Source organism: Vulpes lagopus, chromosome 11 (genome assembly GCF_018345385.1).
Source record: "Vulpes lagopus strain Blue_001 chromosome 11, ASM1834538v1, whole genome shotgun sequence".
NCBI classification, from domain to species: domain Eukaryota; kingdom Metazoa; phylum Chordata; class Mammalia; order Carnivora; family Canidae; genus Vulpes; species Vulpes lagopus.
Window position 1 is genome coordinate 92,046,965 of NC_054834.1, and position 27,082 is coordinate 92,074,046.

At 38.3% G+C, this 27,082-nt stretch overlaps 1 protein-coding gene across 3 annotated transcripts in view; it reads left to right on the top strand.

Annotated features, from left to right (window-relative positions):
• Window positions 1-27,082, top strand: part of B3GALT1 (beta-1,3-galactosyltransferase 1) — a 513,956-nt gene that overhangs the window by 415,395 nt on the left and 71,479 nt on the right. Inside the window, exon 1 of one of the 3 annotated variants that reach the window (XM_041773297.1) lies at window positions 2,708-2,835. The exons of the other annotated variants lie outside the window; for them this stretch is intronic. The gene's annotated coding sequence lies outside the window, so the exon portion shown is untranslated. Of the gene's footprint in view, window positions 1-2,707; window positions 2,836-27,082 lie in introns of those variants that run through there. 3 annotated transcript variants of the gene reach the window in all.

The window sequence follows — 27,082 nt, forward strand, 5'->3', positions numbered from 1 at the left end:
TCAATCTTCTTTTTATTTCATAAAAAATTGGATTAATACTTACAATTTAATTTCAGAAGTGTGTTAAAAATCTAGTAATATATTATAGTAACACTCAGATTAAAGAGATATTTCTTTCATTCACTGTTGACAGTCCTTCTCCTTTCCTGCCTTTCTCTTTCCCTTCTTGTTTTCCTTTCTTCCCCCTCCTCTCCCCACTAAGTCCAAAACTTATTTGGAACCACTGTGTTGACATTTTTCCCTTTTTAATAAGTTCAGCATTTGCCAGTGTCAGCAGTTGGGACTTACATAGAATATAATTTCTTGATTATTCATGGTGATAAAAGGGGACTGCATTGTGGGAGTGGAAGTCCTCTGCACTGTTAGAGCTGGCAGCCAATATGATAGGGGTTGGAAGGCTCTCTGACCCCTTGACGCTATCTCTGAAAACTTTAAGTTCTACCATTAGTAATTTCATCCTTTGGGTTAGGGCATTGCCCCTTATCAAAATGCAAATCCCTCTGGGCCAAAAAAATGCCTTAAGCTGCTATCATTCATTAACATCATATGACTAATTCATATAGTGGAAACTTTCCAGCAGAACTAGACTAAGAACATATTTTGTAAGGAGAACTAGAGAGACATAGTTTGAGATTTGGGACTAAATGAGGTCATAGAACATCCAAAGAGCAGTAGAAGGCCATTGCAGGCAGAGAAGGAACACCTAAAGGTTGAAGAGGCTTAAGAGAAACTCAACTAATTCCCATTTTGCCCATCCTTATTACCAAGTATAATATATTTAAATAAAGAAAAAACATCCAAAAAAAAAAAAACATCCACATGAAAACCCTAAGAACCTAGAGCAGGAAACTATAATTTCATTTGGGATCACATTAGACAAGTTTAATAGAAAGTGGGAAGCATCAACAGAAATTAACTTGTAGGTGATCAAAAGTGTGAAAGAGTGTAGGTAGATGTAGGGGGGTAGATGTTATTTTTTGTCTTAATAGGATTTTAGAACACATAAGTAATTCTGATAATGACTATTAAAATAGGCACAACAACTAATCAAAAATCTCATTAATTCCAATAGTTAAATATTCATTTCACCAAACTAGAATGGCATATGTTTGCATATGCTCCCATTTTCTCTTCTTACTTTTAGTAGGCGTTTCTAGTGTCCTTATTTGTACAAGTTTCATTGCTTATGTTCTGGGGAATACAATGAGTAAGAAAAACAAAAGAGCTGTCCTAAGTTACCTACCAAAGTACTGCAAGAAGGAAATAAAACAATAAATATAACACAAGGTAGGCAGTGATGTGAGCTCTTCCAAAAGTACAGATGAAGCACAATATGGTATATGCTGAGTGCTAGATAGATAATGCTAAACCCCTTCATGATAAGTAACCTGTTGAGCCATTGCTATAAAGGTTGGCAGTTGGAAGTGATAGTTCCTTTCATGCAGATCACCTAAGAAAAGCCATCAGTTACCCACTAACATGAGCACTAACTAGAAAATTCTGAGTATTTACCATTGAGACAAGAGTCTCTGCTCCTACCTTTGCTAAAAATTCTCAAAGATCCACAAGGCTTCAAGGAAGGAAACAGAAATTAAAATATCTATTGAAGTTCTTCCTGAGATTATTCCTTCCAGGTCAGATTCCCTCCTTGTCGTAGTAGAGTAGGGTTGGTGGTCAGGAGGTGCCAAGGCGTTAGATGTGAAAGCAGAGACTTTCTGAGCTGAGGTAGCAGAAGGTACCAAGGCTAAGGGAAGATTCAAAGTGAACCCACTGTGTGGAAGTACACAATCCAGAATTTCAGAAGGAGAAACTTCATGGACAACAAATTACAAGGAGCTAGAGGCAGGTATTGAAGTCAGAGTATGAAGCCTGAATTCTCTAATAAGTTGGTCACATCAGACCCTACAATAAATGTTAGTGTTTGTGACTTTTATGGAGTATGCAGGAGAACGGTTTGAGGTCAGAGTTACTGGGTCAGAGGTTGAGTGGATATTGACAACCAAAGCCAGTCTTCCTTGGATAGGTCCATCTCTGTCTTTGTGTTTTCACATTGCTTAACAAAAAGTGATGAAAATTATTTCTTGCAGTCCTCCAGGCCACATGCATTTATTAAGTAAATAGTGGTTCCAGGTTCCATGCTGAGTGTACATGGAGAGTCAAGTGAAAGTAGTTGGTGCTTCAGAGCCTTAAGTCCAAAGAGCATGAATAAAATACTGGTAAACCAGACAGAGCTAAATTGCATATATTTTTGCAAGGCTGGCCAGAGACTGGCCTTAGAAGACTAGCTTCAGCTTTTAAATTGTCATGTTTAAGCTTCCTACAGAACTCATAAAAGCCCTTTTGTTCACAGTCATTTTCACAAACTGATGTACTGTAACAAGTGGATTTTGAGGACACATACCTTTAAAGATAGATGAGCAGAAAATAAGTAGGCTCTCTTCAGGTAGTGCTCAGGGCACTTGTATATTGTCATATCTGTTCTCTTGCACCTACATGTCCCATCCACCTGCCCATCTGTTCCTTTCATTCAAGATCTGGGAATCCTACACCATGCGCAGGATTTTCACCTCTCAATATAGAACCATGTGCCTTACCTCATGGTCCAACTGACTTCCTGAGAATAAATCATTGTCCTTGTATTTAATAAAAGAAAATATTGACCTTGTTGTGAGCATATGTGAGCCTGAGTTCATTCAACAAACTGTATATTTTAATTACCAATACATGTCCTAAAATTTCAGATTATAATGCCCTGAAAGATCAACTTTTTACAGTTATTGATTACAGCTTGAGGGGCCCTGTGTCCAGACTAAATGCAGTGTGACTTATCCTCTGGTAAGTAACTCGCCTTCATTTGCAGTCTTGAAGTTGTTTTAAATGCCTTAAACCAAGTTTCTCCAATAGCAGTGTCAGGATTGTGACATTTTATGCTAGTTTTACAGCAGAAAGGGTTTTTTAGCAATGTGTTGAAAGGCAACGTGAGTTCTCTGAGTCTTTGATTATGTTTAATAGCTTTGCTGTCAGACAGTGAGTCATGATCTTTCTCTTCTACTTTACAGTTTGTATTTACACCTCCTTGCGTTCGGTAAAAGCAATGTAACGGGCTCTGCCCATTGACACGACAACTCCTTTATTTTAACCAATGCAGAGGAAAAAATTACAACTTAGCACAATAGAGTGTAAAACCCTTTCCTTCAGCCATTTTAAATTTGAGTAGTCACACGTGTAACCTTGTAGAAAGACTACCTTTGTGAAATGAAATGTCAGCATATCTAGTCATTTGATTTACATGAGAAATTTTGCTTTTTTCATTTACATGAAATTTTACTCTCTATCAGGTTCAATTTAGCAAATGAGCTCAAGAAAAAGAAATGTTTATCTTGTCTATTTGCAAGCCTTGGTGATATAATCAGTTATAAGCATGCCTTTGTAATATTTTATTTAATGGGAGAAAATCAATGCTAATTCCCTTTCCAAAACAGGATGAATTGTCTAGCGGCAGGGTGTGGTCAGAGTACATGAGCTGGAAAGAGAGCACCAGCTAAGGAGTGGGATCAGGATTTCTGAGTTCCTCTTGGGCTGCAATAATTGTTAATAATTAATCTCAAGTTTGCCTCTCTCTATGCTGCATTTTTTTAAAGTAATTTCTTCTAGAAGTCTTTGAGTTTAGCGTTGTGAGGGCTTTTTGTCCTCTACAAATACTAATGCTTTTCATCAGATGTCACTAATTTGAAAATAGGTTTCATCCCTATCAACCAAGTTGGTTCCTGAGTAATGAGTACTTGCCTCTCAAGTACAACTCTATTTAGGATCCGAGCACAGAGATGAGGTAATGGATGAGCATAATGCAGAGGTTAGCAATTTTTTTTAATAAAAGGTCAAATAGCAAATATTTTTGGCTTTGTGAACTATACGGTCTCTGTCACAACTACTCAACTCTGCTGATATAGGAGGAAAACAGGTATAAACATCATGTAAATTAATAAGCAATGATCATGGTTGTGTACAAATAAATAAAACTTTATTTACAAAAAAGGGAAGAGGGAGAACCTGGGGGTCAAAGTCAGTTAAGTGTCCAACTCTTGGTTTTAGCCCAGATCATAATCTAGGGTCCTGGACTGGAACCCCATGTTGGCTCAGCAGTGAGTTTGGAGTCTACTTGGGATTTTCTCTCCCTCTCCCTCTGCCCCTCCTGTTCCTACTGTCTCTATTTCTCTCTCTCTCTCTCTCAAGTAAATAAATAAATCTTAAAATACACATACACACACACAAACACACACACACACACACACACACACAAGAACAGGGAATGGGATTTACTGGACCTTTGTTCTGTAATTTACTATAGGGTGCCAACTCCCTGGGGATCATGTTTTGGCACATGACTTCAGAATGAGCAACCACATAAATTTGCATTGCTTGTCCAGTCAGAGAAAGTATCGGAGTTCCCTTGGATACTTACAAGTTCTTTAAAATGTGTCCTAACAGTGGCAAGCTCTTAGCCAAGGCTTGTAGGGACCCAGGCAACAAGTGCTTGAATAAAGGGCAAAAGAGGACCCTCTGAGACCTGGACAGAGTATGTTTTCCCAGGTGTTAATAATGTGGGGTAGGGTGCATTGAAGTGGGAGAAGGGGAGGGAAGCTGACCAGGGGAGGAGTTCAGATCAAATACTGTTCTTGCCAGTGTGTCCAGTTCAGACAAAGATCCACCCAAGAGCTTGAGAAAGTAGGGGTCATCAATATAATGGCGCTGCAGCCTAGTAGACAGCAGTAGTCAGTTCAGAGAAAAGAGTAAATCCCAGTAGGTATATTGGACTGTTTGGTAAGCACCAGTCAGGGACTGATCAAAGATATCCATGTTGTGGGAGTGGAGCTGTTGGGGCAGCCAGTGGGGGTGCAGGCAAGGGAAGGAGCAAAGAATGCTTGATGAGATATTGAGAAAAGTTGAAATTTACGTGATTGGGCAGCTACTTTAGATACCCAAATCCTTCCCAGCAACGTAATTCCTGGAGTATTTTGCAAGATTTAATTAAGGCACCACAGGAGTGTGTGACCAAGTTTCTGATCTAAGATCAGGTAAATGTCTGCAGAAAGCACTGCAGAGGCTGGAGAAGGGGGTTGTCCAAACCCAGGACCTAGACAGCTACTGACCAAATTAGGACTGTAGGCATTATGCTTACATTGGACAAAAGCTACAAGGTCCAAAAATGGACTGTTTCTTTATGGAGTCTGTTTTATACCTCCGAGGGAAAACAGACCCTCTGCCTCCCACTGCATTGTTCCATGAGAGTCTTAGCTGCTCACAGTCATATTGTCTACCTTTTTTTTTAAAAAAAAACACTTGAAGACTTTTTACATTGTAAAAAGATTTTAAAAGATGCAGTGAGGATTTTACTTGGAAATGGAAGCATTTTCAGGATGAAAAGTGGAAACAAAGAACAGCATAATAGGTATTATGTTTGGTAGACCTTTCAAGTTGAGATGAGTTATTGTATTGAAGAAAATTTTTTAAAATAAAGAGAGTAATACTTATAAGCTTTATGTGTATATTTAAACACTCATAAAACATTTCTACTTTTTATGACAAGAATTTAAGTGTACTTACAGATAAAAGTAAAGAAGAATGCTTGATATTAATCATGTGAAGGCAGTGTAAATGTAAAGTATATTGCTTTTATAGTCATGGGGAGACCCATGTGACTTTGTATACCATTTGTGTAAGTTTATTTCCAGAAAAAGATTGTCTGTTTGTCCTTTAAAAACCTGCAGGCTTTGTCACCGATGGAGAATAACAGCCACCTTGTAGTTTCTCAATTGGCAGCTTCTGTAAGTCAGGTTTGCCTGAAAGGGAAGTGCATTTCAGTTCTAAGAAATTAACATCTTTTGAACAAAACTCTAAAAAGGAAAAAAAAAAACTTCAGAACCTCACAATAATTGGAAATTGTAAGACTGACCTCATAGTCACATGACTTTTTGGCAACCACATTCAGAGAGCCACAATTTGACAATAGAGTTGCTGAATTTAAGATAAGATAAATGAGATGCTTCCTCAGTGAGCCAGGAGAGATGAGACAGCTAGACACAAGCGCTAATTGTATCCAGGATAATTCTACATGTGAAAAGTGGGGTCTGGAGCCATGTTAGAATATCTGCCATCCTATGCACCCAAGCCTGATTCTGGAAACTAACCATATGCTAGACAGTCCACCAGCATCGATGAAGGTCCTTCTGCATGCAGAGCATTGGAGAGAGGGGCCATTTCATGGAAACTGAGAGCCTAAATCCAACTGAACACTTGAGTTTGAAACAAGAGTAGGAGCAGCACTCAATTAACTAAAGAAAAAAAAAAAACGGGAAAACTAAGTAGTAGCAAAGGCCATTCACACACATCCAGACTAGAGGAATACCCAGAGCCACACCCCTTTACAGAAACTGCTAACAAGTCCCAGGTTCCTCATGGGTGCAGGCCACTGGTCTAAAGCCATGCCAGGCTATGAGAATCATTGACTGACAGGTGAAACCCAACTATGCAGGGTAAAATTTGGGTCTAGCTTTGAGGTTCCTGGTCCTTAAGCAACTTGTTTAACCTCCCATTTTCTTGGTGAGTTGAGTTCAGACACTAAAAACACCTTCATGAAGCTTTTCTTATTCCTAGAAGTACCTGTGTTTCCACTGAGCCAGCATTTTCCAGAGGTTCTAAAGTGTACTCTGTCCCCACAGTCTCTACATTTCTCCTCTACCCCTCCCATGAAAATGTGGAAAAAATTCACTTATTGGGTGGTTTGTTTTGATGCCAAACAACTCACTTGGTAATTGGTTTAATAGAAATAAATAAGCTTATCAATGATTTTAGAAGAGTTATAGCTCTACATTCTAGACATTCGTAACTCAAACTGCCACCCCACAGACTAATTTGGGGGCTCTTAGAGAAGATGAACGCTTCTGGTTGCTAATCTGAGGGGAAACTCCTCAGATTGCATTTATTTAGCTTCTCTGTTCAATTTCCACTGTGATAAACTGGTGTTTGCTAGTTTTGTGCCTGCTTTATACAATAGGGATAATGGAAATAAAATGAATACTTCAGAACAAAGGCAATAAAGTATCATTATGGCTAATGAAGGAATGATTTGTTTTGAATGCCAAGTGCTTAGAGGCAAGGATTTTGTAAAAATCAAATAATAAATGGTTACCATATTGGCAGTGTAAATATTCCCCTATTGATCTCCTATGGAAATCAGATTTCAGATAGAAAAATGCCCAACATACTTAAGAATAGATTCTAGAGCAAGTATCTACGATGAAAGGCTATCAAGTTCCTAACTTGCTTACATTCCATTTTCAGAAGCACTTAGATACTTCGATTTATACCTTTTCCACCATCACTTTGATTTCTAGATTCTATAGATTAATAAAATTGAAGAGCGAAAGTTTCGTGAGCCACAATAATCAGAACAGGCTATAATGCAGCAATCCTCGCAAGTCTGCACTACACTCACCTAGACAGTTTCTTTAAAAGGCAGATTCCCAGCACGTAGTCTCCAGAAACTTTGAGTCACAAGAGCTAAGAAGGCCTATGAATCAGAATTCACATTAAATATCCAATGTGTTCCTATGCTTGTGGCCCTGATAGTATTTTGGGAAGAACTGCGATAGAGTACATCCTGCTTTTGAATCCGATTTCACGGGACACATATAAGAAAGAGGACAGAAAGTTAAGAGGATTAAAATAGCTGAAATCAGAGCAGAGATCAAGCCTCCGATCCAGAGTATATTGCCAAAAGGGAGGGAGAGGATAAAAAGGAATATATATAGCCAGGCCACTCACCTTGCTCCCCTTTACCTGATCCACACCAAGTCCACATCTTACAAGACAACACAGAGCTAATCCCCTATAGTCTTAAGTGCACCCACTGAGTTCAACACTCCCAACTTCTCAGGAATAAAGGCACATTTTAGCAAGCAAGACTGCAGTTACAATGACTGGGGCTACTCAATATATATATATATATATATATATATATATATATATATTAAAAGGTAAAAACGTCAATCACACAAATGTATTGTCTCCCCCACTAATTATTTTAAAACATCTGAATAGCTTACTTAGTCTACAGTTCATTCAGATATTTTGGCTTTGTGTGCGGAGCCATGTACTGCATTCAGGCCTTCTGTTTTGACATGCATTGATTGCCATGCTTGAACAGTCAGTGTTTGATGAGTGTGTCGTGGGGTGGAGGGTGAAGATATAGCCTGGAGGCAGGCACAGAGAGTCCCTAATTTCAAATAGATTCTGTTCCAAAGGTTGGTTTGTAACTTAGATGTTCAACATTCAAAGCAGTTTCCTCTAGAAACCCTGTTACATGCATTGGTTAACTGTTCAAGCCAGTTCGCAGAAGGTTCTTGAATCTATGGCAGAGCTGAAGCTGGGTCTGGATTATCACCCAGCTGAGTTGCAGAGGGAAGATGCCCCCATGAAGCTCTCTAGAAGAGGAGGAGGAGGAGGAAAGGAAGAATTGTATCTCTTTCCTACATTTGGGGATGACCCAGTGCTACAAAATTCACACCACCCTCCCCGGACATCCCCAGCCAAAAGTCACAGCCCAAAACTCAGTTTTTCTGAATTAAATGTAATGAAAAGAAATTTGGACAAATTTGATGAAGTAGATAAATGACCTATAAACCCCTAGCTTTTCAGGAGATATTTGCCTTTTAAAAGAGGCTATTTAAGTTGTTTTTGGTTTTTTTTTAATAAAGCTCTATTCATGGAAATGGCAAGTGTAGCATCAATATTGGAACTACATGAACATAAGAGAAGTACTCAGATTCTTTCTATAGGCAGGCTGGACTTGCCAAGGAATCTTTTCTTAGTCCATCTCCCAGGATGCTTCTCACATTTATATCCACAATTTCTACTTCTCCACTATCAAATATTCAGATTTTCCAAAGGTTGCACCTTTATGTTTTGAAACAGCCAAATAGAGGCAATTAGGCCACCAGTGTGTGTGTTGGGCAGAGGTAGGACAAACATTTGAACACATGGAGCATTTCTGAGGTGAGTTCTACTGAAGAATGTATTGGTATCTGTGGACAAATGCCCGTGCTGATTGTATATAAATATACTAAGTGCTGATGGCAAATCATGTTAATTAACACAGACCAGCACTTCTCAGTGATATGCTACGATCAATGCTGTCCTATTATGATATTCATCTCTAATTAATTTGGCTCAGCAGGCTAAAACTGCAGACTGTGGCTACTCAGGGGATGGAATTTGAAATATGCATTGCTTTGCTTGAGGACTGATCTAGTGAATGGCTAAGCTTTGGAAGGCAGAGGAAGTCATTTCACATCATTGCTCTCTGACAATGAGTTTCAACCAGAGAACCTCTGCAGAGACAAAAACACATAATCACTGCAGGAGAATTCCAGAGGTGGAAAGAGAAAGACGTGATACAGATATCCAAGAAAATCTTGGGGCCTGGGTAGAAATCTGCCAAAAGAACAAGCTGTTTACCGGCGCTTACTATAGAAGGGACTCTGGTTTCACTCCATTCTCTCTGAAAGAGAGTAAAATACTCTTTCTAATGCTGGGAAGCAGTGTACTGAAGCAATAAATAAAGCAACATCTCTAGTCCAAATGAGTGGGTTCAAATCTCATCACTTCACCACTTATTGACCATGTTGTTTGGGACAAGTAACTTGTTTTCTCAAGTAACCCTCTCCTCATCTGTAATATGGGACTAATAATAGTTATTATCACCCACTACCTCAGAGGAAGTGGTAAAGAAGAAGACATGCCTTCAAGGGGCCTGGCACACCATGAACATTCACGAAGTGTAAGCTGTTATTAAGTTCAGGGACATAATCTGCTTTTGTGGCCATTTAGTTCAGGGTAGTAATGGTCTATGTGTGATAGCATCCAGTCTACCTATCCAGACAAAATACCACACTATAGGCCAGTTCTGCAACCCTTATGACCCTGGAAATCTAGAGGGGCAAGATATACAATTGCTCATAGCTGTCTTTCGGTGACCTCCATCCTATAGGCAGCTTGGTCATGGGCTGGGAAAAAAATGACCAGTTAAGTTTCTGGAAGGATATGGCCTTCTCCATTGTAATTTTAGGTCTGGACTGACCACAGTCTGAAAAAGAGAGAAGGTCCCCTTCTTATGCAGGTCTTTCTATACAAAGGGAAGCCTGTGGTTGATTTGATTTGATTTCCTATTTACTTTGTAGCTGAGGGCCAGATCCAGCACTGGGACATCCAGGGTGCATGTTATAAAGCCAGCTCCTGATTTGGATGAAGGAAAGGAGTGAGTTCAGGGCTGAAGACATTGCACAGTGCTCCTCCTCGTTATGCAGTGCTATAACTCATTTGCTAGTTGTCCCTCACTCTAATGAGCACTGAACTCACTCAAAATATACTAAGAGATAGTTTTTATTAAACATGAAATTAAGAAAAAGGTTAGGTTCTCTTAGCACTGTAGGCAATTACTGAAATATGTGAACTCAAATGGGAATAGAATTATAATAAGTTTTTGCTTTTTTAGTCTTCCCATGTTCCACTGTCTTTCTCTTCCTCTCCTTTTACCCCATCCCCAGCTTTGTCATATAGACCTGTAATGAGAACATGTGACAGTGTCCCAGGAGCCCCTTTTAGAGAGTCCTTTGATATAGAGTCCAGCCCATCAAGGCATATTTAGTCTTGGGTTATAATCACCTGCATCTGCCTCATTAGATCATAGTTCCTTAAAGATTGAGATAATGTGTTTTTACCATTTTTTTTTACTCCCCCTCCTCCCTGACTCAGCAGCAGGCTCTCAGACAGTGATGGGGATTCAATGGAAGTCCAGGAGGTAGACTCAGCATTCTGCACCCTGGCCCTTCCTGGTCCTCGATGGGGACACTCCAGCAACTCTGGTGGGCCACCCTCCTCACTGACTTGGCTGCCTCCACTCCTGGCTCTCCATGGGGCTCTCACATTGATTTATCTCCCAGAGCCATAACCTGGCTGATGGCCTGGCTCAGTCAGCAGTGGCCCAGGGTGAGTGCGTTACCTGCAACAAAACCTGTCCCCCTCAGCATAGTGTGTTTGTGGATAGTCTGGAGAGAGAGAAGCTTTAGTCTGGAGATAGAGAAGCCTCGCAGCACCTTTTCTCCGACAAAGAAGAATAAGCCCCCAAAAATGTTTTCTAAATGGCCAACTGATTCTGAGGGGGTTGGGCTTTTGCTCTGGGCATATAGCAGATGATAGATTCTTCATAAAGATAAGAATATGCATATAATGTAACTGCTAAATTCCAACATTGTGCAAAACACAAGAGAGACAATGATTGCCTAGAATCACTGTCCCCATTCCCACGGTGCCCACAGACTAGTAGCCAAAGACAGAATGTGTGCCCCTAAGAGCCGCAGCATATGACAGTGGCTAAGAGTATGGGCTTTAGATGCCAGCTTGAATGATTGTTTGTTTGTCTGTTTGTTACTATCTGAGTAACCTTAACTTGCCCAGGCTTTGGTTTCCTTGTTTGTTAAAGTACCACTTTGTAGTGAGAGTATAGAAGGAAGGAAAGATGTCCTTGGAATATGGCTCAGCACCACACAGCCTGGTGCTCTGTGGAGAACTGCAGGGTGGGTGTAGTAATTCTTTACTTGCATGATGTTATGATACGTAAATCACCTGGCATAGTGCCTGGCATACTTAGAGATCTTACTGAAGAATAGCCATAGATTTTCTAATGCAAGCTAAATATTAAAATGAATGTATCCCTAAAGTACCATGGAAAACAAAAAAAGAGAAAGTGGAGGTCGGAGGAGCTATGGCCAGGAGCTAGTTGTTCAGAGCGAGTTGGCAGGGCCATGGCTGCAGCCCAGGAGTACAGGGGGCACCTTTACCCTGCTGTGCTGTCCTGGGCTGCTGCATCTTTTCTCTCCATCCTGACAGGGAGCAAGAGACAACCATGCAGGGAGAAACTGAGGCACACCAGTGCGCAAAGGGACATCTGCGGCCCTGTCTGTAATAAGCTACTCTGTTATCTTGCAAAATGCATCTCCCGTTATAATGGGAGAGCGCAGAATTTCTATAGATTTGCATTGATTTTGTGTTCATCTAGGCCTGTGAGGATGTTATTATAACTGAGACACCATTTCGAGGGTTTGTTTACTTAAGTTGAACTGCTCCTGGGAAAAGCATAGTATGAAAAATACATGACTGACTGCGCTCTTGGATTTATTCAGCTCGAGTTTTTCTATCATCACTGGAGTCCAACCCAGGGTACTAGTTTGAAAGTCTAATTAACAGCCAGGAAGGTCATTAGAGAAGAACTTGAGAGTTCATCTAAGGATACAACCATATTTAGTTTACCTCACATGAAGAATTAAACACAAAAGTAAGAACTACAAAGATTTGTTTCTGCTATGCGATTGTTTTAGACCAGAAGGGGAAAATTTATACTTGTTTAACTTTCTGATTAAAGTAAAGGATCCCATTTCATACTAAATGAAGAGAAGTAATTTTTTACTAGAGGCCGCAATTTATAATATTACCATGCCTGGAATTACAATGACAGTGACACTTTTGTGAGTCACTGAGAGTATAAGGGCCCTGGGTATGGGAAAGTGAATTGCTCTGATGAATGAAGAAACTAGATATCACAGCAGCAATTCTCCTCCGTAATAATCAGGCCAACCTACTACCTGCAACATGCTGAGCAAGTGGGTAGTCAAGGACAGTGTCATGCATTAAAATGACAAGAAGGACCTGCTAAAAATCAGGCCACAGCATCACAGTCACCCTTTTCATTCTGAGATCAAATGAAACAGTGAACTTTTTCTAGTTTTTATCCTCTTCCTTTCAGACATAAGGAAATTATCTTTCATTACCAGATTTATTTTACCTTATGAATTTATTAAGACATAGGCTGATCTAAAGAATAGCAGTTGACACTTGCATGCCTCTGGCTTTTCTAGTAGTTTCTTAAGCAACCTAATAAGTATAGCTCTTATTTCCTATCATTGGTGCATTAGGATGCTTAAGAAATATGTGATAATAATTGAACATTTTACAAAGAGAAGAAAAAGAGGATAAAGGATGTCATCCATATCTTTGACACTTGGGTTTACAGTGTTTATTTTTTCACTCTATATACCATTGTGTGCACCTGGAGACAGTGCTTGGGATACAGCATATTTGGACCTGGAATGCAGCATAGGGCTTTATAAATTAGTATTATGTGGGCCTATTTGACCTTCAGCTCTCTGCGAGCAGCCTCTCATCAGCAGGGCATTTCTTGGCAACATTGTTCCAAGACTCTAGATAACTTTTCCAAGTGAAAAAGTAATAGAAAATAGTGTGAAATGGCGAAATAATGGTCACCTCGGGATCGTTTAGCCTGTTATCAGTACCCTCTTTGTAGAAATCAAAACAAATTCAAGTTTGAATTTTGATAGTTTTTTTTTCTTCTGCAGCAAAAGATAGATTTTCAGATGATGATGTTGGATTAACACAAAGCATCATTTCCCTCAGAACACTGCCATTATCAGACCTCCATCCCCCACCCCCATGCCCCATCCTTGGAGAAATGGCACACGTGAAAAAAAGAATCCATTTATAAAAGTTAGAAATACAATTACAGGTTAGATTGGTGTTCCCAGGAAGAAGCATTTCAAATCAGTGGATTCAAAGCATGTCCTTTTCTTTATGTGTGTAATTATTTTTATTTTATTCATTCTTGGACCATTGTTCAGTGACACTCTAAAATCAAGGCTTTTTTAAAAAATTTGTTTACTGGATGTTTAGAGGGAAGCAGAAGTGTGAGAAGAGTGGAGATTGTTTGAAAAAGCTCTTATATGGGGACACCTGAATGGTTCATTCAGTTGATTGTGGGACTCTCCATTTCAGCTGGGATTGTGATCTCAGGGTGGTGGGAGAGAGCCCTGCATCTGGCTCCACTCAGCAGGGAGTCTGCTTGAAGATTCTCTCTCCCTCTCCTTCTGTCCCTCCAACCCCCCACCCAATCCCTTCCTCTCTCTCTCTCTCTCAAATTTTTTTTTTTTTTTTTAAAGAGAGCTCTGATACATTAACCCAGGGCAGTGGACCAGGACCTCATAGATTTGTAACTGGCCAGGGCACATGAAACTCCTGCTTTTTCCTAAGCCTCCTTCTGGTTTTCTGTTCAGAGGTTCAATCTTTCCAAAGCAATGAAGTTCAACAACTGGAAATAGAGATAAGAAATTGAATCTCTCTCATCCCCAACATCTCCATAGGTTAAAAAAAAATCTCTGACTCCTACAAATACAGTCAACCAAGACATTTAATCTATGCATATTTAAGGACAGAGTCAAATATTATAGACTCTCACATCTGTTAAATATCCACGTTCTGAACAATCTACCTCTTGTTCAGTGATGATTCCCCACTGCAATGCCTGGAACAGATAGTAGGCACACAATCAATTATTTAAATCAGTTGGGAACTTTGAGGATGAGGAAGCCCAGATTTGAAAAGGAAATGATCAGATTCCAACATCTCTTTTCCCTTTTTCTAGTTAAAAAAAAAGTACCCAGAGAAAGATACATAGAATACATATGTACTGTTTAACAAGTGACTTTTTAAAAAGTGAACACCCTCTTAACCACCACCTAGTAGTTTCCAACCTGTTATTTTGGATTCAAAATGGATTACTTTTATTCCTTATAGTTCTTAGCACAATGACTTATCAGTTCACAAAATTCAGATTGCTAGACCAAGAACATGATATTTCAAAAGAGAACTATTTTTTTCCCTACTCTAATTCCTTTGCAGTTGCAATTCTCTTTTGAGAGCAAACGTGCCCATCCCTATAACAATGCTGAGAAGATAACTTCAGAAATTAAAAAAAAAAAAAAGATAGATAGATAGAAAGAAAATGGGTCTTCTTCCTCTGGAGCAGGCCTCTACTCCTGCCATTCAGGTAAACATGCCATAGGAGGTCTTAAGACATTTTAAAAGAAAGAAAATGTTTTGTGAATACAAAGGAAATCTGGACCAAGGAAAGCCTAATGAAGTGCAAAGGTAAAATTTAAGAAGACAGCTATTTCTTGCTTAATGATTTATTTATGTGCTGATTGAGCTGACACCCCATCACACGTAGAGTTTGGGATATGTCCAGGGTCTTTTTGAAGAAAGAACTCCACCAAATTTTCCCTGAGAGGCTAGAGAAGAATTAAGGTTGAACATTTTATGTGATGGATTTTAGAAGTGGCTCAATTTAGCTAAGTTAAGGTTGAAATAGTGAGAAAACCAATATGATCCCAAAGGCAAATTTCCTTCTTCTGCAAAAACTAATCTTTTGCCAAAAATGCTTGCTTTAGAGCACAAAAAGAACTCTGTTAGAGTTATGATTTTAAAACAATTGTTATCATTCTGGCCCAGAGGGTTAGGAATTAACCCAAAACTCATCAGCCATGTAGTAAAATTACATCTGTTAATAAAATGCGTTTTTTCTTCATAGTAGTACTGATATATATTCTGTAAGTGACCTCTAGATTTCATAATAATTAAGCTGTGTTTATGGTTTAAACCATTTAAAACAATGAACACTTATCAAGTACCTAGGTTGTATATAGAATGATATTAGGTACTCTGAAAATACTGTAAGCGGATAACTATGCAGACTCTGTCTTGAACTATAGAAGTAAATGCTGAATATATTCATAAGAATAAAGATTGGGGAAACTAATGTTTTCTTTCAATATTTAGTTGGCTTTTTTTTTAGTAGGGATTACAAGGCCATAAAGGAACAAGTCGTCAATAAAAAAGTAAATAAACACTTTGGAATGTGTATAACAACGGCATATTTTGAACCAAACATAACACCGGACAGCATCTGTGGAGACAAAAGAGGAGACCAATTATGGTTTGTTTTTCCTTCTCAGTAGCCAGCTCCATGTCCAACAGAGTCATTCTGAGAACTCTAGCAAACTATTCAGGTGTGAAAATAGAAGCTAGTGTATTTGTGTTCAAAAATAAAAGACTATTGGGCACTGGAGTCATCTCTAACCCTTAAAGAAAAATACTAAATAGTCTTAAGAGGAACAAAGGAAAACAGGAGTACAAACATAGCCTTGAAGACAATGAAACTAGTGCTGATGAGTTCTCATATAGGACCAATAGTTTGGGATAAAACTCAACCAAAAGTAAATTACATGAAGTAGAGGAGATTTGGGAAATGGAATCACTCTGTGTTTAAAAGATAAGGAATGAAAGAACTCCATTTTTAAGTGCATGAGAAGAGATACCTGCATTTATTATATACACAGTTACCTCAGTTTTCAACAGCAAGGTATGCTGCAATGAAAACATTCTCTTGTTTTAGGCTTCGGAGTTCCAAATGGTAATGGTGTTGTAGCCTGCATTAAACCTAAGTGCCCCTTTCCTTTACAAAACCCTGGTCTACTCAAGTCATTGAATTCCAAATAACCTCACTAGCGTTAGGTCCTATCATCATATTCCTAAATTAACCCTAAATAGATTACAGTCCTTCCAAGTTGGCTTCTCCCTTTCAATTATGTAGTATAGTGCATGCTTTTCACTAAACAGAGTGACTAATAATAGAAGCATACTTGTCTGCACAGCCGAGGAAGGCATCCACACTCAGGTGTAGGCATTGCCAATACCTTCTGAAGCCCAAAGATGTGACTGGGTTAGTCCTCCCAAATAGTTCTTTTTTTCTTTTTTTAAGATTTATTTATTTATTTATTTATTCAGAGAGAGTGAGAGAGAGGCAGAGACACAGGCAGAGGGAGAAGCAGGCTCCATGCAGGAAGCCCGACGTGGGACTCGATCCCGGATCTCTAGGATCACACCCCAGGCCACAGGCAGCGCCAAACCGCTGCACCACTGGGGCTGCCCCCAAATAGTTCTTTGTTAATGTTCTACAAATTTATAATTTAGGTTGGCATAAATACAAAAAAAAAGCATTCATTTTTATTTATGCATCTTGAATACACTTTTATAAATATGTAAAATGAACACATTTTGAGGATTTAATGAGTTTTATAATTCTATTCCTAGATAAACATACTTTTTGATTAAAAAAAAAGAAAAATAATTATTTCCTGATTTGTTCCAAATTACCTAAAGGGCCCAAAACATAACAGAGCGAATAATGAATGCAAATCAGGAAAGACTCCTCATATTGGTTTCCTTCACCACCAGATTTATTAAAACATGGATACATGAAAATAGGTAAAATAAGTAATGGATCTTGGTCTGTGCAAGACTGACCGCTTGGGGGTGAATTAGGAAGGCTTAGTAGTCCATGCTTTACAAAGGCCAGAGAAAGCAAGTGTGGGATCTCTTTGGGTATCCTGCCTTTGAGTGAACCATCACCAGATAATGTGGAGGCCAGAACCTTGACCCACTTCAGAAAATCCTTCCCCCTGGCATTTTGAAAGGAACTGGGATCCCATCCAGTGCTGAGGTCATCAGATTTAGTTTCGTATCACCCTTTGATCACTGTGACTATGTGTACCTAAAAACACCCCCTGGAGATCCAGCAAAATGTGAGCATGATTCCTGTCTGTAATTAGATGGCCTCATGATTCGTGATTCATTACGGAATTATGAGGTGGCTGAGTGTAGTCACTGCTGTGTGTGTGTTGGGGGGCGGGGGGGTGGAAGATGAACAGTTACACTGACAGGCAACAGAAGCCCAAGTAGAAAGTTTAATGAGAACGTTCTCTCTTTTTGGTCCGCTTGGAGCTATAGCAAATTTATGAGTTCAAAAGAATGTGGGAGTCCATAGGTGTAAGTTCTGTCAAGGTTGGTTAGAACGTAAGACATGTTCCTAGAGGGAAAATAGAAATGATCAATAAATCTCTTGTTCTTGATCCAAGTTAATTCAGAATAGCTGTTATTTCTAAACGATTGGATTGATAACTAGAATGTGCCCATTAGCCAAATGGCTTTCTTACTTGGCTTGCCTCTGATGTATCAAGTAAAAAAATACCACTTGTATAAGGAGCAAATACATTTTCATGACTATGTAACGGGATACCAGATTTGATTAGGTGGTACATATGCAGAAAAGTGCTTTAAACCCTAAATTAATTAATTTATTAATTGATTTATTATTTATTTATTTTAAAGATTTATTTATTTATTCATGAGAGACAGAGAGAGGCAGGGACACAGGCAGAGGGAGAAGCAGGCAGACGCTCAACCACTGAGCCACCCAGGTGTTCCTAAACTCTAAATTTAAACTCAGGTAATGTATCTTAGAAAATGCCTTTCCTTCTCTGAATGAAGACAGAACCAGTGAATCATGGACATTGATTCTCTAGTCCAAAATGTATTGTTTACTGAAGGCTTGTAGCACCATAATAAGTTTATACCTCTTTGATACCTCATAATGTGGCTAAGGATCTTCTAGGAACATTCAAACTCTGTTGCCATTTATTAACATATTACCTGAGAAGTGAATAACACCTTTGTAACCAAGTAAACGCGTACTTCCTTTACCTATGTGCCAGCTCATTTGCTAGCCCCCCTGTCCAATAACAGGCAAGGAGATGATTATTGAGTAGAATTCTCCTAAACATTACAAGATATTTTAAATAATCATCCCCTCACACACACACACACACACACACACACACACACACACACACACACATTCACTCACTCACATAGGCTAGATGCAAAGTGGTTTTGGTCCCCTTAGGTTCCTAATGCTCTAAAGTTCTTTCTACCAAAAAAATAAATAAAATAAAAATTTTTTAAAATTACAAAAATAAAGTTCTTTCTACCTACTTGATTTGTATCCAGAGAAGGCAAGTACATGTGAGTGGGTCTGACAAACCTATCAATGGGAAATCAAAGTTGGAACCAGCATCAAAGAATGACTCTCCTAGTGTTGCTTCCACTCATTACTCCTAGGAAATAAGATAAAAACTTGGAAATAAAACTTTCTCTAGAAACCTCAGTCATGTAGCAAAGTCACAAATATTTGTTGAGTTGCAAGGTTGAGGGGAAAAAAAGCGAACAATGTAGTTAGACTTTTCTGTAATGAAGTAAATTTCATTATAAAATATCTTCTCAAAGGGAGAATTGTGTGAAAAAAGTTGATACATCTTTATAGCTCTAACTTGGAAGGCATTTCTTCATAAGTATATGAAGAAACTTCTAGACACCATAGTCATATATTCACTTCATGCTTCCCCACAACCAAAATCTTTCTCTACTCTGAACAGTGGAACTGGGTTTATTTGCATCTAACTAGAGTTCTTTTTTTCTTTTTTTTTTTTTCATAAAGAAAATAAAATCATTGCAGTCTGCGATATGGTGGGCAAAAAGCCCTCCCCGTTTACTATTTGTGACATTACCTTCTGACGAAAGCCCACTCACCCGTATGGCATATGCACTCCAGATTAGGCAATAGGGAACAATGATGCAGTTACGAATTCCTCTCCGAGTAGATGCAGTTATTTGATGACAGGAACATATTTATTCTCAAAGATATCAGAACATAAATTAAAATATTAGATATTCAGACTGACAGTTGGAAAAACAAAGGTTATTCCCAGTGTGTCAAGTAGATATTTGCCTCTGACAAAGTTCATAAAGGCATCTTTTCTTGGTGTTGTCACCAACAACTCAACCAGACACCCAAAATTTCCCTACTTTAAAATGTACTTAACATTGCCTGAAGTACATGAGAGACATTTGGAAATTGCAAAGTTTGACTGTGCTTGGTGGCAACTGTGGGAAGATTCTAAGAGTAGTCAAGGTGTCTTAGAAGAATCCTGTTTGTTTTTACTAATGTCTTAATTGTAAATTAGAATCTTGTTATCTTTGCTATTCCATTTAGGAAATTATTGCTTAACAGAATGCTAGTCATCTTAAAAAGATAATATACTTCCAGAATTGCCTTATTTTCTCTATTTTACAGAATTAACTCAGACAATAATTTTTTCCATTGAATCTACCATTAACGAGCGAGGTGGCAGTAGAAAGAAAAACGTATTTGAAACTGCACCAAATTAGCTGGGGGTAGCAGGTGCCCATAAACAGGCAGTTCAGCAACTCTGGGGAGTTACTGGCCAGTCCCAGTAAGGGCAGAGGCCTCTGAGCTCTGAGACCTTGTAGCTGTAACTCTAGCCCGCACAAATCCTGGAGCATACAAGATGTGGTTTGCTGCAAGAAATAAGAGCGCAGCCAAATCCAGGTGCCTTCCACTCTCCTACAAGGCTAGGTAGACAAGAATAGTCTTTTGCTGAACTTCCTAAATCCCAGTGCCTCTTTTGTTGTTGTTCTGAATTTTCATTTTCATATTTTAAACATTTATGTACAATTAAGATTCACTTTCTGGTTTATGTTTTTTGGGGTTAGGCAAATATAAAGTCATTATAACCACCACCACAATTTAGACGTGGGATAGTTCCATCATCCTAGTCACCAAAAAAATCCACTATGCTACCCCCTTTTTAGTTAAACTCTCCCCCCATCCTTAACAGAGAACAGAACTACTCTGTCTCTGTAATTTTCTCATTTCCAGAATACTAGATGAATGGAATTATACAGCATAGAGCATTTTGAATCTGTCTTCTTTTGCTTAGCACATTGCATTTGAGATTCATCCAAATGCATTATACATGATATGTATTGATATGCATTCTCACATTTATCAATTATTTATTCCTTTTTATTGCTGAGTAGTATTTCATTATATAAATGTGCCACCGTTTGTTTATTCCTTAGCTGAGGGACGTTGGGTTGTTGCCAGATTTGACCAGGTATGAATGATATATTCAAGGTTAGGAGTTTTTTGGTGTTTTCTGTTTTTTGTTTTTGCAAATATAGGTTTTTACTTCATCTGAAATATCTAGAAGTGGAATTTCTGGATCATCTTACCAAATTAATCAGAGTGGCTGTTAACATTTTGCATCCACACCAGCAGTGCATGAAAGTTCCAGTGGGTCTATATTCTCCTCTTCGCTTGGTATTGCCAGTTGTTTGGTCTGCATTTTTGTTTTATTTAGTGTTATTGTAGCCATCCTAATAGGTATATAGCAATAGCTCATTGTGAGTTTAATCTTCGTTTTCTTAAAGACTAATGAGATTGAGTATCCTTTCATGTACTTAGCTGCCATTTGTATATCCTCTTCGGCAAAATGTCCATTCAGATCTTTTGTTCATTTTTTAATCGGGTTGCTGTTGCATTTTAAGATTTTTTTTAGATATTCTTTATACAAGTCATTTCTCAGATGTGTGGCTGGCAGAAAATTTCTCCCTGAGTGCAGCTGGTCTTTTCATTCTTTTAGGAGTGTCTTTCTCAGAGCACAATTTATATATATTGATAAAGTCCAATTTATCACCTTTTTTCTTTCATGGATCATGCTATTGGTACTAAACCTAAGAAATTGTTACCTAAACCAAGGTCACAAAGTTTTTCTTTTGTATTTTCCCCTAAAAGGTTTATAGTTTTTTTTTTACATTGGTGTCCCCTTTTAATGAGACCATTAAGTACTCTGTGAATTCTGTGTATTGTAAATGGATATAGAAAATTTAAGCTATCAGAGAAATGGTTAACTCCTTGAAGTCTAACTCTGCTTCTCACAGTGACATCACCGTGCCTTGCCCTAGCCCCACCCATGGCAGCAGCTAGGTGTTCAATAAACACTTATTAAGAACTGATCAATCTTCTCAGAAAAGTGAAATGATTCTTCAGTGTAGCATAGTACAAGAAGGATAGGCTTTGTGGTCAGCTCTTTATTCACATTACAGCTCCACATCTTGCTGGCTCCATGACCTGGGGCAGACATTTTACTTATGTTCTTTGGGCAGGGTTTCCTGACTTAAAAATATGGGATAATAATGCATTCTGAGATTTTGTGTGAGAATGAAGTATGGCACCATGTGAAAGTGTCTTCACGGTACCTGACATACATTGGAAACTCTTGAAGAGTTATTTTCTCCCTTTTTACTTTTTCCATCCAGTCCTGAATATGCATGTGTTTAACAGCCAGGCGACTCCAGTGCTGAAAAATTGAAACTGCTACATGCTGTGAATCAATCGCCTCCCTATCTGCTGTTTAAATATATTCTTTCATGTGTGCTTGACTTGTCAGCAAAGATGACTAACATGGTTTTGTGTGGCCATTTTCTACAGGTTCTCTCCTTAGAACTGTTCTCCTGCACACAGCAGAGGGAACGAAAAGGGACTAAATTGGGATGGGGAGTATGCCCAAGGATAATTCTAGAGTTCAGTGTTCATGTGGGAGTCCCCTCTCATGCATACTGAAATTTGGCAAGGCAATCTTAATCAGAACCTGGTCATCGATTCACTAACTAATAATTAAATACAAACTAGAGAAATATGGTTCTGCTCATGGGTTGCTTATCAGGCCATTACTAATAACTTACCAAATGCAAATGCTACATTTTATTATTAAATTTTTATTGAAGCAAAAGGATATTTCTATTTACACTAGCCCATTAATGGCTGACTGAGGGAACCAAAAGAAGTTTTTAATCCCAGACACTAGTTGGTAAACTGCATAATCATGTTGCTTCATTGGTGAGCTACACAGTAACCTCCCAAATTGCATAATTGAGAAGCACAGGCTAGTGAAATATATTGAAGTGCTCTTAAAGTGGTTATTTTGAGACGTGACCTGAAAAGAAAATCATGTTGATATTTTTTTTCTGACAATATTGCGATTAATTAAGCACTTGCTCAATTCCGGGCAGTGTCCCTAAGGCTTTCTATACATTATCTAATTTAATTCTCATAACAACTCTGTGAAGTGAGTGTTATCATTCTCCTCATTTTATGAACAAGGAAATTGCAAGTTTAGGTGAGATCCAGTGCCAGGTCACACTACTGATAAATGACTGACTCAGAATTTGAACTCAAGACTGTGTACCTGGAAAGCCTTGTTTTTAACTGCTTGCTATACATTATCACCTTATCTTACATGGCTATAGCTTGTAGAGTTGCTCTCTCAAACATGCAGTCTCTATTTTGGAGACCCAATGAATCAGTAATGTTCCTGACTTTTAGATACGCAGCACAGGGCCCTTTGATTAGGTGCATATGTATTTCAGTTCCCAATTACAAGATTAAAGGTCACTCCAGTTTTATGTTTCCTTATTAATCTCCTAAATATTTTAGCACTTTCAAATGCATAACATACCAAGTATGTTACTCTTTTCAAGCTCATCTAAACATATGCAGTGACACTGATTAAACTTTATGGATACCTGTCAAGAGGTAATTATCATTTAATAGAGCTACCCAAATGTTTCCCAATTCCCTAAATGCAGAGTTTCCCCCCAGCCAAAAGAAAACATTCTCTTAACCCGTTAGGCAGGGAAGATCTGGAACCTCTAAATAACTGTCATCAAAAATTTCTATGTGCTTCTTAGGAAAAAGAAAATACCTTATTCACCTATCTTATTCACCATGGCATAATGTATTACTTTGAGGAGAGAATCAGTAAATGTTTGTTGTGCTGATGAATGAATGAATGGTCTATCAGCAAATATTAACTCAAATATTTTTAGGATTGATTAATTATTAATTGATTAATCAATCTGTTAGCTCTTAGAGCAATAGTTTTGCATACTGAGCATGAATTTTAGAACTGGGCAATTTAGAAGCAACTTTTAATAATGCATTTATTATATTCCAAGGTATAAACACAAATATCCTGTCATCTATGTATATGTTTGTGTATACTATTTTTTAAGGGAAACATTAACATCAAGTTTCCTTTGCCCTAATTTCCTATTGTTTTCACAATGTTATGTTTATAGCTCAGGAATTTGTCTCCATGACTGGCACTTCTAAATGGTCTTCTATAAACTAGATCACCTCTACAAGGCACCTCATAAAAGATGCATAAAAGAAGAGAAGTCACAAGTAGCAGGCATGTTAGGTTTGGGGACTTCTGCTGGCCTAATGATAAGTGAAAAATAGAAGGAAAAAAATTAACTGTAGCAAAGCAAGACATTGCCTATGTGGTAGTGGTCAGACCATAAATTCTAGCTTACTCTCCCCAGGCTAATGTTGCAAAAGTCAGTGAGCACATAATTCTAGGCTCTTTTGACAGATTTCTTACTCCACATAGGCTGCCCAAGTACTACACTTGTGTTTCTGGACAGAATTCCAAAAGGTAGTGGAGCCACATTCAATCACATGTATTTTGATTTCTCATCTCTGTGTTGCATACTTGTTAGCTGGCTCCTAAGTAAAACAGCATGGGAACAAGCATAACCAACGCTAACAGGTCATTCGTTCCTGCCATCTACGAATCTGGAGAATACTTATTCTTCTGACCTAGACAAGGTGAGGCCAAACTCCATACTTGGATATATTGCTAATGCATTAATTGAAAGATTAAACTGATAGTTTGTTATTCTGAGTGCTCAAATCAAAGATCCATGCTTCAGATATTCCAACTGAAATGATGTCCCGGTTTTTCAAAGTATTTGAAAGAATACTCTCTGTGCCCAAACTTACAGGACCTTTTTCAATCTAATGCTCACTTACTTGTTGAAGTATCCTTTGGCTGTTAAACAGGTGATGATATAGTCACTGAGAAGGTAATTTCTCTTTGGTTCAAGAATGCCGTGTTATAATAAACTAACTGTATGACCCAATTCTATAGTAATCATCATTTGAGTATTTACTGTTAGTGAGCATCAGAATAAATATTGATTAAGGAGCCAAAGCCCCCTCCCTTTCTTATGTCTTTACCTGGGAAAGCATCTATGACCCATATCAAAATGAGAATGTTACTGAAAACATGTAAGATTGAAGAACGATTTTTCCCTTTTTGTTATCATTCTAAGAGTTTTTTTTTTTTTTTTTTTAATTTTTATTTATTTATGATAGTCACAGAGAGAGAAAGAGAGGCAGAGACACAGGCAGAGGAAGAAGCAGGCTCCATGCACCGGGAGCCCGATGTGGGACTCGATCCCGGGTCTCCAGGATCGCGCCCTGGGCCAAAGGCAGGCGCCAAACCGCTGCGCCACCCAGGGATCCCCTCATTCTAAGAGTTTTTATCTTTCTTTTTTTTAAAGACTTTATTTATTTATTGAGAGAGCAAGCGCAAGCAAGGGAAAGGGCAGAGACAGAGGGAGAGAGAGAGACTCTCAAGCAGACTCCCCACTGAGTGGGGATCCCTATGCAGGTCTCAACCCCATGACCCTGAGATCATGATCTAAGCTGAAATCATGAGGCAGACACTTAACTGACTGAGCCCCCAGGCACCTCAAAGCTTTATCTTTCTGTATGAACCTGAAGAGACCACTATCCTTTGGATACTGGCTTCTGTAGCTTCCCTGTGTTTATTCTTAAAACTTAAGCTAATGAACTGGATTTTCTTAATTATATTAATAAACTTATTAAAAATCAAACTAACAGTCAAAGGAATGCAAATTAAAATAGCGATAGGATATTATCATTTGCCTCTCAGAGCAGAAGCACTAATTTTTAAATGATAATATTTAATGCTGATGAGTTTACTTTGGATAATCATTCCCATGCACAATTTGTAGTAATTTAACCTTCTCTAAAAAGGCTTTCTGCCTTTTTACCCAATATTCTGTGTTCTAGAAGTGTATAACAAGCAAGATAAATATAGATGCAAACATTTGTGAATAAGGAAATTATTTAGTTATTGGAAACAAAAATTTTAAGCTAGTTAAATGTGCACACTATGAAATTAAATTTTAATGCATATAAATGATGTCATATTTTTATACAGTAAAAGGTGTGTTTACAAAAAATTATGAAATGCTTAGGGTAAAATGTTATATAAAAACAGAAACTATAAAGAGTGTAATTGCAATGTATTTTTGAAAGTATATAGACACATGCCCACACAGACTGAGAGAGGAAGAAAAAGAAAAATTGTATGTGCTTATGCTTATGGGAAGCAGACGGTAGGGCAAAGCACTCAAAACAGTCATAGTGGATATCCCTGAACTATATAGATGATACTTCTTTCTTTCCTACACTTTTCTATAATTTCTGGATTTTCTATGGTAAATTTGCAACATATGAATCATAAAACAATTATTTTAATTAGCTTATGAAACCCCAGCTTTATATAAACAAGTGGCATGAAGTCTAAAATTATCAAAATACATAAGTAGAAAGATAACCAAATTCAAAGGAAGACTGTAAGATATACTATTAGGTAAAATTATTTCATAAATTTTTAGGAAGGACCTCTCCTCCAGTGGGTGATCTCTAACTCTGGTAAAAGCAATGTTGTAACAAAAAGAATTTTTAAGTAGCATATTTTGAAGATTTCCCAAATTTCTTGCTGTCTATACTGCAATAAGATTGTGCAACACTGGGATTTTTTAATTAAATGCTATTCATGGGGATCTCATGAAACTTAAACAGGTGCCTCCGTATACAAATATGTGAAGAAATAATACTGCGTGTATTACCAATTTCTACACAACCAATTACTTTGCATGACCAGCAATGTCTTTATGTAAATCAGGCAATAATAGGAAATGTGCTTTCGCCGCATACAGAGCTCTGTAAGTAGTCTAGTCTAGTCTTTTTGCTCTGTCAAAAGACCCAAGAGAGACCATTAACAGAGTCTTTACCCATCAGGGGTCTGTAATCAAATGAAAGAAACCAGAGTACAAAAAGAGTGTCAGAAAATTTATTAGGTAACTAGAGAAATAGATAATTATGCAAGTGTGCCCCCACATGCACACACACGCAGACACAATTACAAGCATCTAAGATGTTCTACAACCTTCACAGAGACCTTTGTGACCCCTGTGCTCACTCTTGGCACCTCCAAACCTGGCTGCTCTCTCTCCCATCTTTGAGCACTTATGTCAGTCACGTGAACATCGCTGTGAATGGTGAGGGAATCTGAGATGGAGACCATATGAGGGAGTGTTTTGTGGGGAACACTCCACACCATTTTCCCCCCAACCATCTCTCCATGGAAATTAACCTGGAGTAAAGGAAAGGCCCTGACCTTAGAATTAGGAGACCCCTGTCCACACCCCAGATCTGACATTCGCTTTTCTGGGCTTTCAGGCAATAGTAAGCATTAAG